At 36.9% G+C, this 17,012-nt stretch overlaps 1 pseudogene; it reads right to left on the bottom strand.

Moving 5' to 3' along the window:
* Positions 1 to 9,926: 9,926 nt before the first annotated feature.
* Positions 9,927 to 10,448, bottom strand: LOC126955438 (28S ribosomal protein S25, mitochondrial-like; annotated as a pseudogene).
* Between the last annotated feature and the right edge of the window lie 6,564 nt (positions 10,449 to 17,012).

Here is a 17,012-nt window from a genome sequence, read left to right as displayed (position 1 = left end):
CATTATGCCCAATAGACATTTTTTCTGTCCTCATACTGCTTGACATTTAGCAGCATTTCACCCTGTGACCACTCCCTTCTCTTCAAAATTCTCTCTCTTAGCTTTCGTTACATTACTTTGCACTGAGGTTGGTCAGTTGGTTGGTTGGTTGGTTGATTGGTTGGTTGGTTGGTTTTCCATTAGCTGTTTCTTCTCAGTTCTCTTTGCTAGCTCCTTTTATCCTTACCTTGCTTTTAAAAGTTGGCGAGTCTCAGGGTTCTCTCCTAGACCCTTTGCTGACCCTACACTTTTGTTACTTGGAACTTTCACCCACACTCATTACTTTACTTACTGCCTTACATGCGTATGGTTCCTCTATCTATATAATTAACCAGGTCACTCTTCCAATCACATATCTTACTGCCTAGCAGATGCCATTTGGATGTATAACATGTATAAATGAAATTTTTCCTCTTTTTGTGCCTCCTAATCTTGTTCCTCCTCCAGTGTTCCCTCTTTCAACACACAGGTTCCTCTCCTCTTAGTTGTCCATGTGAGAAACATGGAAGACAGTCTTGAACCTTACCTCTCCGTCACCCCAGAAATGTAAGACCTGTTATTTCCATCTCTCAAGTACTTCTCTTGAAGGCTTAAATTTCTCTCCAACCTAACTGACATTGCTTCCTTGCCTACGCCAAAGTTTGGCACCTAAACTCCAAGAATATCATCTTTTCTGGTTTCCCTATACTCTTCTGGCCCCTTTCCATTCCACTCTTCACAATGTAGTTAGTGTTTGTTTAAAATCACGGATCTCATTAGGCCTCTTTTAAAAACCTTCATTGGCTCCCCATTACCCTTAGGATAAAATACAATTTTGTTTTGTCTTTTTGACATGGCTTACAAGACATTCCACATCCTGACCTTCATCTGATACCCTCTACTGCACACGTTACATGTTCCAGCCACATCAGACTTTTTTCAATTTTGAAAGGAGCCTCCACTTCTTTTGCTGATGGGTCTCAAACATACTGTTCCCTCTGCCTAGGACGTTCATTCACAGTACACACTTTTTCCATTTACCTATTAGCTCCCTATTATAGATCTAAGTATAGAGATCAAGATATAGTAGTCTTCTATGTTCCCAGAGCACTTTCTAATGCCCTTATCATTTGTTGCAATATTTGATTATTGTAAAGTGTTTGACAAATGTCTGTACTGCTTATTAGAATCTATGCATATAAAGGCAAAGACTATGTTAACCCTCTTCACCACTTTATCTTCAGCATCTAACATAGCACCTGGAACGTAATGATCCCTCAAAAGTATTTCCTGAATAAAACACGTTTTCTATATATTTCAGTCATTCCTTTTGGAAACAAGATGAAAGGCACTACAATCCGTATGAGGAATTTATCAAAATAAACAACCTAAATTTTAGGACCTACATTTTAGAAAGGCACTTAGCAAAACCAATGTAATAATAGCACAAGTCAGAATTCTTTTTGATAAAGAGATATTTTGAAGCACTATGCAAATTCAGATAAGTGAAAAATTACTTCCAACTGGAAACTGTCATGCAAAATTTGATGACATGGCCTTTGTGCTGAATATGAACTACTGAGATGGGGAGCTGGGGCTCTGAATAAATGTCCATGTGACTGAATCTCATGTGCTAAAGTTTCAAGGTGAGAAAATGAGAGGTATGTTCAGGGAAGGATGATGAGGGAAATTTATTTAGAGTGAAGGATATATGCAAGAGGGCAGAAAAATAGAAGGGCAAGTTAGAAGTAGACCAGGCTGTGGTCTGTCTATTTAAGAAGCTTTAACCATACTCTCCAAGCAAAAGAGAGCCAAAAGAAGTGTTTGCAAAGAAGTGATCATCAGAACTAGAACTATAGTTTTAAAGATTATTCTGACAGCAGTAAATGACTGGAGGGGAGGTAGGAAGACATCTTAGGTGAGGAGACAGAAGAAAAGGGGAGGTTGAAATTGGGAGTAGCTGCAGGGGAGATGCACTTAAGAAACCTTTGGGGAAAGAATTTTACAGCCAGAGACTGATTTCAAGTTTACTGCACATTTTTTGCCCTGAAGCAAAAGTCAGAAGATTTTCATTTTACATCAAGTTTTACCTGCTCAAAATAAGAAATACAATGGCATGATTGGTTTTTAATGAAGCCTTCCTGGTACATAATAAACTCAAAAAATGAGGCACTGACTTGAGGATAAAAAAGAAATTCAGATAAAATCTTAGGAGAAAATAAAAGGAGACATCATTAAAACCCCAGAGACAAGGTGGAAATAGTCTGCCTCTCTGAGGAATATATTCAGTTCTTCTAAAATACGTCATGATCTCTATAGAATTCCTAAAAGCTTGATCTATTTTAAACCAACATCTTCTTTCTAGCTTCTGAGTATAATATCAAAGCTCATCAGGTACTCAAGGATTTCTGCAGCCATGGTAATAATACAACTCCAGCCACAACTAAGCAGATACAGAAAGGGGAAAAAAATCACTAGACTTTCTAAGAGAAGCATTACAGCATGTGGTGCCAATTCCATTAAGAGCTAATTCAACTCATGCTCAGCTCTACTTCTCTGGGATATCAAATATTCTTTGGCTGCAGATTCATTAATCACAATAAAAATGTTTTGATCCATCTTTCCTACTCACTGTCACTTATTGAAGCAAAAGTAAAACTTATTTACCTCAGTAACCAGTAATGTAAATTACTTCAGTAATGTAAAGTCACCAGAGAGTCAGGAACTGTGCTAGGCTTTGAGAGTGCAACCAAAAACTAACACCTGATTCTTTAAATCTTCAAGGATATTATAATTTAAGGAAGACAGAAAGAGAACATGAGCTGGTAGTTGGCTGAATGAAGGAAGGGAAGGAGATGAAATGTATAAAGTGAGAAAAACAAAAATGTACAAGAGCTATGATAACATGTATGTATGTATACAGTGTACAGCTGGAGTATCCAATCTTTTGGCTTCCCTGGGCCACATTGGAAGAATTATCTTGGACCACACATAAAATATACTAACACTAACAATGGCTGACAAGCTAAAAAAAAAAAAATCGCAAAAACTACTGTTTTAAGAAAGCTTATAAATGTGTATTGGATTGCATTTAAAGCCGTCCTGGGCTGCATGTGGCACACGGGCTATGAGTTTAACAAGCTTGGTGTACAGAGTGGAAAATAGATGAGAAAAAAATTGATTCTATGTGTGAAGGACATACCATAGAATCCAAGAATGATGTGTTTTAAGAAATCAATAGGAAATAATGTTGTATTCTGGAAAACAATGAGTTAGGACTGGATGGCCTCTGAGGGCACAGCTAGCTTCAAAATTCTGTGATAATATTCTAACTTAAACTTTCAACAAGTGTTCAGATTTAGCCTACAGGAAATCACTCAGAAGAGAGGAAAATAGTGGAATTTTGTCATATCATGCATTTTGCTGGAAGAAAGCACAGAATTTTACTAAATTAATTCACGACCACAAGTCTCAACATACTTTGCAATAGTAACATACTGTCTTACTGGTTTATTTTCTTTTTTTTTCAAGTCTATTTCACATCCTTTTTCCTATTCAAAATGGTCATCTTCCTTCTCTCTTATTCCTCATTCCTTTCAGCATTACTCCATCCCCACCCCTACCTAACCACCCAATACAACCCTATCTACACTTTCTCTTAAGTATTAATCTAGTCCTTTGTTATGATGAATATAATATTCCTATCAAATGCAACCTATGTCATCCAATTCTCTGGATGTCATCCTCTCTCACCTTCTCAAGGATTTCATCCTGCTGTCAGTCACGTTCTCCCTAGCTTTATCCACTTCTCCCACTTTGGGTCACCGCAACAGCATACAAGCACATCCTAGAATCTCATGTCTTTAAAAGAAGTGAACTCCTTTGACCCCATGTTTTGTTTCAATTACTGTCATTCTTATTTTTGCCTTATTAAAAAACTTATTGAAAGAGTAGTCTGTATTTATCATCACCACTTTCTCATCTCCCTCTTCTCTTCTAAGCTTTCTCCAACCAAAATTTTTCCCCACCACCTGACTAAGATTGTTTTTTTCCAGGTTGCCAATTACTTTGTAGTTTTCAAATCATAGGGATGTGCCTCTACTTTTAATGTACTTGACCTTTCCGTGGCATTAAGCATAGCTTGCTGGTCATTCATAAAATACCTTCTTCTCTTAGCTTCCATAATACCACACTCATACTGCACTCATACTACCTGTTCTTATTAGCATAACTTGTTAATTCCACCACCTTGGCTAAACTTCTACATGTTTGGATGTTCCAGAGCTTAAATCCTGGGGCCACACCTCTTCTAATTTATAAACTCTCCCCTTTGCCTCACACTACACATCTAATCCATTAGCTAGTTTAGCTTTCTTAACATATATATATATATATATATATTCCATTCACTGTTTTCCATTTTTACTAATTTCATCTCAATGCACTCAGTCATCATTTTTTGCCTAGACAACTATAATAGCCTCCTAAATGGCTTCTTTACTTTCCCTTTTGCTTCCTTCCTTAATCCAGACTCCACACAGTAGCCAGAGAATTTCATTTAAAAATGCATATCAGATTATGTTGCTCTCCCGTTTAAATCCTCATTGATTTCCACTGCAGTTAGAATAAAATCCGAAATCATTCCCTTGGTTTATGAAGCCCTACATTTCTTCTCACCCTGGCTGGTTTTCTGGTCTTATGTCTTACTTCATGCTACCTTAATCCCACTCTACCTGATGGTCATGCTGGTTTCTTTCTCTTCCCAGAATCTATTATGCTTGGTCATATTTTCCTGGCCTAGAATGACATCCTTCCTTCCCTGCCCCAATGTTTGAATAGCTTACGGCGTATACTAAACTCCCAGGCCAAAGTAACCAAGTTAATCTTCATTACGTCTTATTATATGGTCCACTGCATCATACTAGTCACATATTGGTTAAATTCATTTACTGGAATGCACACTCTATATGGTAAAGATATCATCTGCCTGGTGATCACTACTATATGGCTGGAAACAATAATAGCACCCAGAACCTACCAGGTGCTCAGTAAAGATTTAATGATGAAAAAATGCAAGTTTTATAATACAAATATATAAAATTATGAAAACAATTTTTATAACAATCATTTGATAGTCTTTAAAAGGCTACACAAAATTTAAAATATAATTTTATAATTATAGATACAATTATGACAACAAAATTTTATAAAATTAATCATTTGATTTTTTTAAAAGTCTACCCAAAGGAATTTAAAATCAGAGAATGTTGTTGAAACTGAACACCAACTGTACCTACATTTATTTCTAATAGGCTTCTCTGAGTCCACTGATACCCATAAGAAAGCACTTAGTGCCTCAAGGAAACTATAGAAAGTAGTCAGAAGAAACCACAGGCCAGCTATAGTCTGAGAGTGTTTTCTATTGTGATTGGCCATTCTGGTATAAAAATCTTGATGAATGGCTTATTATCACCATTTCTGCTCCCAAGCACTCTCCCAGCATCACACCACTATAGCAACTATGTCCCATCTCCTCAGAATGCAGCACACTGGCATAATGAACATAAAGTCCCAAGTAATCTGTGAATTCATAGCTGAGATATACTGAATATGTATACACTTCCCAGCTCTTACCTATTACACTTTTTTTCCACCTGTATTCTTCATTTTCTTTTTCCAAACTTTTCAAGGATTTGACACGAACAGACCACAGGTTGCTGTATTACAGGACACAGACACACACACGCGCAATGCACACACACACCGCAATCCCATAGAGATGCAAAAATAAATGCAAGGATACTGTTCAAAGCCATCATTCAGACATGCAAGAACACAACATATACACCTTACAGATGGAAGATATGGACAACTAGATGATGGAATTAATTACCTTCCAGGATCTAATATTGACAGTTTCAAAAAGAACTTCTTTACATGCAGCTAATTGAAATAAATGGGAAATGGAAATACTAGTCATAAATAGGAAGATAATTTTTGAATAAGACTATCTTATAAAAATTGCTTGGATAAATTTCAGCCTGTGGGTAGGAGCTTCTGGACAGTTATTACAGCAATCTGTATCTGCACTCAGTTCAGCTAGTAGGGCCGCAGCTGACTTTATCTTCTTGTAAAGACTCAGTTTCAGGTGTAGGGCCCTAGAACATAGGACAAGAAGATACTCTTTCCTTCATCTATAGATACTTAGAAAATAAGACTATTTTCTACATTCTGGCTGTTAAGAATGGCTTTGTTTTAAAAGTCTTTCTCCAGAATATATGCCCGGATGACCAGCCAGTCACAAAGTAAGTGAAATTAAATTTTCCAAAAACATGGTATGACATCTAAGAAACAATGTGGCAGTGGAATTAAAGTGGCTAATTTGGAACCAAAGATGTTACTTATTGAGATAGAAAAGCTCCTTCATATATTAACTTAGAAGGACATTAACTGTTGTCATTGTAGAAAATAAATTTATTTACCAGCAGCAGTTTAATTTTCAAATGCAAAAACGGATAAGATGGGTATTAATTTTAGGAAAGTTCAGACACAACTAAGGGTAATGCTAGCCAAATAATCTGAACAGTAAATATACCTATATCTCAGAATGTATTTATTAATAAAAATGAAAAGTTGTTATAAATAGATACTATTATCACTTGCCCAAATGATGTGGTTGACAAATATATTGATTTCAATAACCAAGAGTAGATAATTCCAGCTACCTACTGTGTTTCAACAGTAAGTACTTTAAAAGTAAACTTATTTAATAGACATAACACAAATATGTACTGTGTGACCATATTAAAGGGTGCCCAGTTGTTGCCTTTTTTGCCAGGATTTCATTAATGTTTTTATTTCTCTGATTGTTTACTTGTTTGTTTCGAGACAGAGTCTCGTTTGTCACATAGGCTAGAGTGCAGTGCCATGATCTTGGCTCACTGCAACCTCCGCCTCCCGGGTTCAAGCAATTCTCCTGCCTCAGCCTCCTGAGTAGCTGGGACTACAGGCGCATGCCACCACGCCCAGTTAATTTTTATATTTTTAGTAGAGACAGGGTTTTGCCATGTTGGCCAGGCTGGTCTCAAACTCTTGACTTCAGGTGATCCATCCCTCTCAGCCTCCCAAAGTGCTGGGATTACAGGCATGAGCCACCACTCCCAGCCTCTGATTCTTTTTTTGCCTCACCCTCCTAAAACTTCCCCTGTTCCATATCCATTCAGAACATCTACTGTCATGTAAATACTCCAAAATATAACTGCCATTTGTTAAAAAAGATTGTTGATTATTCTCATAATTTCAAATTTCTTTGTAAATGGTTTTCTTTCAGAGTTTATCAGTGTTAGTATCCCTGATTTCCATGATAGAATATTGAGACAGAGGAGACAATGGCAGCAACACCACTGCAATGGCTGCCAGTGAGTCTGTGACAACATTAGGACCAAAGGTTTAAAATGTGACTCCAGATGCATGCTTATCAATAACTAAATGCATTAATAGTGATAGATTAGGTTTCCACTTATGATATCATGTATAATGTACCATACTTAATTTTCCCCTTTCCTTTTACTATTTAGTTTTATGAGCCAATTATTGGACTTTGAGGATTTTTGTAAAGGGCTGACAATAAAAATTAATTGCAGAGTACTTTTAGAGCCTTTGATAATAACTGCCCTGAAAAGCAAAACAGTTATACTCCCATGTTCTTTCATAATGTTTCCCAGTAGATTACGTATTCCAGGAAAAGCACACATGTAGCATAAAACTGATTCCTGAGTTTTTAATGTAGTTCACGAATATTGTTTCTTCACGTGGACACAGGGAAGGGAACATCACACACCGGGGCCTGTCGCGGGATTGGGGGAAAGGGGAGGCAGAGCATTAGGACAAATGCCTAATGCATGCGGGGCTTAAAACCTAGATGACGGGTTGATAGGTGCAGCAAACCAGCATGGCACATATATACCTATGTAACAAACCTGCACGTTCTACACATGTATCCCAGAACTTAAAGTAAAATTTACAAAAAGGAGTATTGTTTCTTACACAAATTAAAGAACCAGTAATCACCATGAAGCACTATTACAATGGAAGCTATCAGAAACAATGTGACTATTGGCAATCATCCTAATTAACCTAAAACTTGTGTATTTAATTATTGATACACAGAGGGAAATCTAGTTGCTCTTTTAAAACAGGCTAAAAATATAAGTAATTAGAAATAAAAGTAAAACTCCCACTGATTTCTGGAAGATTGACCTGCATAATTATTCAAGAGTGGAGAATAATTTTATGTTTATAAAATATTTGCATACTATTATAGGTTTATATAATTTATTGACCATTATAATATACATGATTACATAACTAATTTGTTCCTCCATATGTTAATCAATTCTAATCAGTAGTTTTTTAAGGCTAATGTACTTTTTGTGTAGGTATGTGGACACTAACAAATAAAAATGTACTAAATCCTTTGATTTGATCAAGAAAAAAGTAAGACAATCTTTTTGAAAAACCAACATTCAACAAATACCCAAGTGCTGATCTAGGTTTTAGAAAATCAAGTTTCAATTCTAATTCTTCCATGTATTTGTTTGTCTTACTTTCTCTATTGAAGACCAGTGATGATACATTACAGTTTTCTACAAGTCATAAACAGTGAAGTTAACTGGGAGAAATGAACCACATTAAACAAAGACCACGTTTTCTGCTTTTTCTTCTAAGTCATGTTGCTCTCTTCAATCCATGAGGTCTAGACCCAAGACATCAGAGAACTGCCAGCTTCCAATCACTGTTCCGGAGTTTGGTCTAGAAGCAATTCACCTGATCTATATACTTCATTCCAACCAGATTCTGACATTTGTGTCACTGGTGAAGTTTGTCATTCCTCCTATCCTGCCCCATATTCTACCCTACTTTCTTAGCTGTGTTGCTGACTGTTGCTTCTGGCTTGAGGATGTATTTTTCATCTGTGTATATTGCTTTACCTTTCTCTAAATAATGCATTTAGCTCAACCTCCTGTGGGTGGCACTCCTGCCTGAGTCTCCCCAGACAGACAGCAAGATCCATTCACTGCTTCTCTTCTGTCTGCCAATGGTGCCCTGCAGGATCAACTTCACCCACAGGTGAAGGCTGTAATGTGGTGTGATTTGAAGGGCATCAGGCCTGCCAGCCAAAACTCCCCTGGCAGTCTACCTGAAATTCCAGCCAAAGATCATTAGTGTTGCTTCTTAAAATAACTTTGTTATTTTGAATCTGAATACTTTCAGCCCCTATTCCTACCTTTTCCTGCTGAAATGATTGTTTATTTTTACATGATCACTGAAAGCTCAAAGTTTCTTAAGATTTCAACAATAGTGATAGCAGAACAGTGCTTGGTAAGCAGGATTTTTGTGTTTCTTGTAATCTGTTTATATCCCCTTGACTCTACTTTAGTATTTAAGAGAAAAAAAAAGTATTTTAAGAAGTTGGCCTTCTCACTAAGGGCAAGAGATTGTACAAGAACAGTGGGATGGTAATAAAAGTGATGGCAACTGTAACCAAAATGAGAAAAATCCAAGCAGACACATACGGGAAAGTATCAAGACTGAGTCCCACCAGATGATTCTGTTGCCTAAAACCTGGGATGTTGTGAATTGCTGTGGTTGTTGTTGTTGCTGTCGTTGCTGTTTTGTTGCAGTGATTAGAAAGCCTTTTATTTACTCAAGGAGCTGGGATATCCGGCTGCCGATGTTCCTTTCCCCATGCCCTTTTACACAGGTGTGTAAATGGGAACCTTTTATTGCAAAAGGATTTCCAGAGTTTTCAAGGACAGAACCAAGGGCTTGCCTGGGGCCAAGGTAACCCCATACCAATCTCCCTATTGGTCAGTCACAATCGCCCCAGCGCACAGTGGCCTTGGGTGTTAGTCTTGGGCACTGACTTTCACAGTGGCTCTGCACTTCCCCATCATCTCCTTGGGTATCAGGCCTAGGCAGGGCATCTGTCCTTCCACTTTGCAGATACAATCCTGCAGGCAGTACTTTCCAGGGCCAAAGTGGGCTGGATGAGACAGCTGCTTTTCTCCTTCTCTTCTTTCTTGGGGGTTTCCTCATTCTTCCCCAAGATTTTTTGATGTACTCGATAACTTCCTTATTGTTCTTGGTCTCCACATCCAACAGGACTTGCTCCCCAGAATGTAAGTATTGGTGGATGTGGAGACAGAAAGGGTGATGACATCCTGTCCTTAAACATCATGATCTGCATTCATGGGATTTTGTATTGAATCTGAGATATGTTGAAAACACGGATTTCCTGGTGCCCTCACCCAGCTCCCCATGTGTTTTGTAATTCACCATCATGACCTTCGCCAAGTCTTTGAACACCACCTCCCCCTGGCTCAGGAACTGCAGGGTGCGGCAATGGGGGAGCAGCCCTTCATGGGCATGGGGCAGTGGCGGTGGTGGGTGGGGGGACATGTGGCCACAGGCCCAGCAGAGAACAGAAGCCAAAGAGCACCCACCACAGCCAGGAGCGGACCTCACACCGCATCTCCCCTGAATTTTTGTTTCACTGTGGAGGTTTTCTTCATAAGTGCCTTCTGAGCAAGGGTGGGTTTTAACACAATTCAGTCCTTTGCTGTCTAGAAGAAAGAACACATGAATTAATAAATGGATCATCAAAGATACGTTTGATTAATTAAGCTACTTACAACAGCACAGCACTTCTTAGAACAAATGAAGACCTATCCATGTTGATTTGGGGTAGGGAGAAATGAGAAGAATAGAAGGATGGCCATGTATGGTGGCTCACGCTTGTAATGCAGCACTTTGGGAGGCTGAGACTGGAGGACTGGTTGAGCCCAGGAGTTCAAGACCAGCCTGGGCAACATAGTGAGACTACCCCTACAATCTCCACTCTAAAGAAAATTTTTAAAATTAGCCAGGAGTAGTGGCACACACTGTAATCTCAGCTTCTTGGGAGGCTGAGGTGGGAGGATCACTTGAGTCTGGATGGTTGAGGCTGTAAAGAATGGTGATTATGCCTCTGCACTCTAGCCTGAATGACAGAGTGAGATCCGTCTCAAAAAAACAGTTGTGGGGGAGGGGCAGGCAGGACTACTTCTCTCCATCTCCCACTGTGAGGAAGCATATTGACCCTGAGCAGGGCTGAAGCATCCACAACCAGGGCCAAAGGACAGTTTCTAAAATGGCTCATGGCCCATGTTCTGTTTGTCTCCAAAACTAAGAACTTTAGCCAACAACTACTAGGCTACAACCACATTATTTTCTAGGTGCATTTGGTCATTTTTTTTCCTTGAAAAATAGAAGAGCTAATGGAATAAAATCTAGCAGTCTTTCAAGAATAGGAAAATATCTTACATCCCTTATAGTCAGATTGTAAGAAATTTCCAGCCATTTCAGAATTGTGACACTCTATCATAAGCTGCTCAGTTTCACAGCTCAACTGGTGACCTTGCTATAAGGCTGTATATACAAACACAATTTTCATTTAAAATGACTTTCAATTTAGTTTAGCACATTTACTAGAATTTATTAGTGCCACTTAAGGATATAGGGGGCATCTCAGTGAGTAATTGTACTATGGAATTTGCAGATACGAGTAAAAATTCTGATGCGGGTGGGAAGGTACTCTAACAGTCCAATGTGTTAACCTCTGCTCTCTGGATCGTGGCAGAATAATCAATCAGGTTTACAGCTTAAATTTCATGTTTTATTTTACAGATGAGAAAACTGAGATTCAATGAGGCTAGACATATAGACAGTACCCTGCACATGGTATGTGTTTTAAAATATCAGTTGAGTGAAGGGAATTTTATCTAAGGACAGAGAGTGTGGCAAAACCAATGATGGAAGCCAGGAGGACTCCTTTTTCTAGTTAAGTTGTTTTTTCAGTACTCATTCTAACATTTTCTCCAGCCATATTCAGCAACACAGTAAGACAAAATCCGAGTCATGCAGGTCCACAATCCAATACATGAAGAGAGGAGGGAAAACAAAAATAAAGGCAAAAAAGAATATACTGCCAATCACAAACATATGACTGTGTACTTCTAGTTAAGGGATCTGTAGTGCCAGTTCTTTTAAGAAGCATAACAGAATGTCCTTGCCTGATGCTCCATAGGCACAAGATCCTTGCAAACAGAAAGTCGTTTTTACCTTCTGCCAAATGGGATCAGAAGAAGTGTTTTAGCCACTTTAGTCCAAATGCCCTTCCCCACCCCTGCTACACACACATACAAAGATATTCAAGTATATCCAAGTGTACCTAAAACCCCTCTCCTCTAAATAATTAAACAAAAATATAGTCTACTATAACCATCCAGGTATCTCAGCAAATAGCCTACACTGCTTTTATTTTACAGCATTAAGTATTTTATCTAAACATAGTAGTTACTTGAGACAAAGGACTGGATTCAATGAATCTTTTATTAACAGTCCCTTGTTTTTTTTTTTTTAAAAAAAATGAAACTACAGATCTGCTGAAAGCATGGAGTCATTTCCTACCAAACCTATGTTCCAAATGTAATTTCACCTGCTTGATACTTGGACATTTTAGGTCTGAAAAAGCACAGGGTGAAAGATGGCAAAGAACAGGGAAATTTTCATTTAGAAGTGCAACAGCTCACTTAGAACAGAGCTTTAGGAAAGCAGAATCCAAAACCGCTGTGACTAATACATTTTTCAGACTTATTAAGTAGAAAGGTGCACAAGCAAAAGAGAGACAAGAAGCAAACAGAATCGGCTCTTACACCAGCAATTCAGGATTCTGGTGCACGGCCCTAAGATAATTTTCATAGCTGGGTAAGAACAATAGGTTGTAAGTGTATAACTCATTGGCAAAACAATACTTTCTGAAAATAGTATTTTCTGCTGAGATGTCAACAACAACAAAAATGGATATAAGGGTTACACCAACTGTTTCTCAGGATAGGGTGCACCTGTTTTAAAAAGAAAAATGTCTAAAGAATTTGTTCTCCTATTTCACATCTCTTGACCTTTTCAACCATTAACTTCACAATGCTGATACGTCACAAACCAAGTTTAAATGAATGTATTTTGAAAGTGCATTGGACATTTGCTAATCCAGACCAAATAAAGTCCTTTTCAAAAAAAAAAAAAAAAAGCCTAAAATTTAAGGTTGTTTTGCACACATACAACTGAAAAACCCATGTGGAGAGGGCTGAATACTTAATACCAAAATTGTGTAACTGTTGCCTCAGAGGTAATACTGTTTTGGCAAAAGCTTCTTTGAAATATAGCTCACATTACACACAATTCACAAATTTACACTCTGTAATTCAATAGTTTTTAGTATATTCACAGAGTTGTGCACTCAATTAACATAATCAGTTTTAGAACATTTTAGCATCCCCCAAAGAAACCCTGTACTCCAGTTATCATCTCACAAAACACCCAAATTCCCACCCCCAGCCCCAGGCAACCACAAATTTACATTCCATCTCTACAGATTTGCCTATTCTGAACATTTTATATAAATAGAATCATGTAACATGTTTTTTTTTTGGACTGAATTCTTTCTCTTAATATAATATTTTATCCAACTTGTAGCATGTATCAGTACTTCATACCTATTACTGGTTGAAAATGTCCCATTATATAGATATACCGCATTTTGTTTATCCATTCATCAGTTGATAATCATTTGGGCTGATTCCATCTCTTGGCTATTATGAATAATGCTATTATAAATATTGATGTACACATTTTTGCATGGATATATGTTTTCATTTTTCTTGGGTGTATACCTAGGAGTATAATTGATGGGTCAAATGATAGCTCCATGTATAAATTTTTGAGGAACCACCATGCTGCTTTCCAAACTAGCTGCACTATTTTATATTCCTACCAGCAGTTTAGAAGGGTTCCAAAATTTTCACATCTTGTTAACACTTGTTATTCTCTGACTCTTGATTATAACCAACCAAGTGAATGTGAAGTGGCATCTCATTGTGGTTTTGATTTAGATTTTCCTGATGACTAAAAATATTGAACATCTCTTCATGTGCCTTTTGGCCATTTGTGTATCTTTGTTGACAAAATGTCCCTTCATATTCTTTAACCATTTTTCAACTGGGTTATTTGTCTTTTTATTATTGAATTGTACAAGTTATTTCCATATTCTTGACATGATCTCCCTATCAGATATGCTTTGCAAATAATTTCTGTCATTCTGAGGGTTGTCCTTTCACTTTTTTGATAATATCCTTTGAAGCACAAAGGGTTTTAATTTTGATAGTCTAACTAATGTATTTTTTCTTTTGATGTTCATTCTTTTGGTAATGTATCTAGAAAACCATTGCCAAATCCAAGGTCATGAAAATTTATCCTTATGTTTTCTTCTAAGAGTTTTATACTTTCAGCATTCATATTTAATTGACGCACTTCAAGTTGATTTTCATATGGAGGATGAGGTAGTAGTCCAAATTTATTCTTTTTCCTGTGACTTTCCAGTTGTCTCAGCACCGTTTATTGAACAAATTCTTCTCTCCTCATTGAATGGTCTTAGCACCCTCAGTGAAAATCAATTGACCACAGACATATGGGTTTCCTTCTGGACTCTCGATGCTATTCCATGGATATATAGCATATTCTTAATGCCAATATTGTCTTGATTACTATTGCTTCATAGTAAAATTTTGAAATTGGGAAGTGCAACTCCTCTCACTTTGTTCTTCTTTTTTAAAATTACTTTGGCTATTTTAGGTCCTTTGAGTTTCCGTATGCACTGTAGGATCTACAAAGAAGCCAGTTGGGATTACCATGGGGGTTGTGTTGAATCTATAAATCAGTTTGGGGAATAATGCCGTCTTAGCAATATTAAGTCTTCCAATCCATGAATACAGGATATATTTCTGTGTACTTAGATTTTTAATTTCTTTCAATAATGTTTTGTAGTTTTCAGAGTTTAAGTATCACACTTCTTTTGTCAAATTTATTCCTAAGAATTTTATTTCTTTTGAGGTTATTGTAAATGAAATTGTTTACTCTATTTCACTTTTGGACTGTTTATTGCAAGTGCGAAAATGTAATTGATTTTTAAATATTGATTCGTATGTCATGATCTAGTTGAGACTGTTAGTCATAGATTTTTAGTGGATTATTTAGAATTTTATACATATATATAAAAAACTATGTCATCTGAAATAGAGATAGTTTTATTTCTTAATAATCCCTTTTTAAAATAATTATTCAAAATGTTTTGGCCTTAAATGAAGCAGTTGCAGGTGCTATATTCAGATATAAGAATTTAGCTATCTGGATTTGTCATCTGGTGAAAATCTAGTTTTCACTAATACCGTCATATGTTGCTTACCGACAAGGATAGATTTTGAGAAATGCATTGTTAGGTGGTTTTATCATTGAGCAAACATCACAGAGTGCACTTCCACAAACCTAGATGGTCCAGCCTCCTACACACCTAGACTCTATGGTATAGCCTATTGCTCCTGGGCCACAAACCTGTACATGTTACTCTACTGAATACTGTAGGCAATTGTAACACAATGGTAAGTATTTTTGTATCTAAACATATCTAAATATTTTAAAATTTAGTAAAAATGTGGTATTATAATCTTACGGGGCCACCATTGTATATGTGATCCATCATTGTCTGAAATGTTGTTATAAAGTGCATGAGGTATATGATTATCTCTAAGAAAACATTCTCTTTTTTCTTCTTTTTGTTTTCTCTTCTTTAATATAAATTCTTTGGACAATTGTTTCCTTTGACTACTATACTTCTACATAGTAAAGCTCTTACTTTCCTGCTAAAATAAAGATGTTATTACTATTTATTCTGAGAAGATTATATTACCTAACCAATCACAGGACCAGTCGTCTTTGATTCCATAAAATGAGACAAGTTTCTCTATAACATGATTTTACATAGCAAAAGTATAGAAAACCGTTAGTCTCATCACTGAGAGTCAGTGGCAATAAGTTTGTAGCAATATAAGTAATACAACAGAACATCTGTCTGCAAAAGACAAATTAAATTCTTAATGTAGGTATCCCCCACATCATAAAACGTAAATACTTACCATGTATGGTTACTTTTTCCCTTCTACATAGAAATCTGCTTCTGCAATCACTTTGCTACAGATTGGGTTAAAAAATAAAAACTGCCTGCATTTGGCACAAAGCTGATACCAAACTAATAAAAATTAGTCAAGAATTATAGTGTTCTGGGAACACTATGAAGCTTTTAGCATGTCTCTCTGTTTCTGTCCAAAATCCATGTATCATCCACATATGGTTGCATTCGTTAGAATTATGTTTCTGAGGCACTCATTCAATAGTTCAGCTGACAGGTTGGTGTTTTACCACCGAGGAGACTGAGTTTAGGGACAACCTCTTGATCCCAGGCTGTGACCTCCAGAACTCAGGACATGTTACAACGAGTATGACCATGAAGTTTTTCCACAAAAATATTGTCTCTTTTAAGTGGTTTAATATATCAGGAGACAGAAACACTGACAAAGAAAGAGACTGAGAGACAAAAAGAGACAAAGACGCTACACTTAGAGTACTGTTAAACTCTTTCACCAGAAGGAGAAGATTAATCTGTAATACAGCTTCAGCTCTGTTCTTAGATATTTTACATTACGTGCTTCTATGAAGGAAATATATGTACTCACAAGGAAGCTTGAAGCAATTAGTCTTCTAGCCTGGCAGGTTGTATTTCATATTTTTAGCAATTATCTACTCCTACATTTTTTTCAAGTCAAGTTTAACTGTTATAAAAACAGTTATCAAATGTATATTAAAATCTGGCAGAGTTGATAGCCTAAGTTATCATTAATTCATAATAAAGCAAACCACAAGAATGTTTATTTACAAGTGACTTATCTGAACATGCCCCTATAAATGGTATTTAAATCCTGTTGATTTTAATCTCAATGAAGCACTGAAGCAACCATATTAATAAAGAGGAAGGAAAATCAATCTAGAATTGATCCCAGAGCCTT

The sequence above is a fragment of the Macaca thibetana genome, chromosome 5 (assembly GCF_024542745.1).
Source record: "Macaca thibetana thibetana isolate TM-01 chromosome 5, ASM2454274v1, whole genome shotgun sequence".
In the NCBI taxonomy this organism is placed as follows: domain Eukaryota; kingdom Metazoa; phylum Chordata; class Mammalia; order Primates; family Cercopithecidae; genus Macaca; species Macaca thibetana.
Note: the sequence above shows the minus strand (reverse complement) of the source record. Positions and strands in the feature narration are given on the sequence as shown.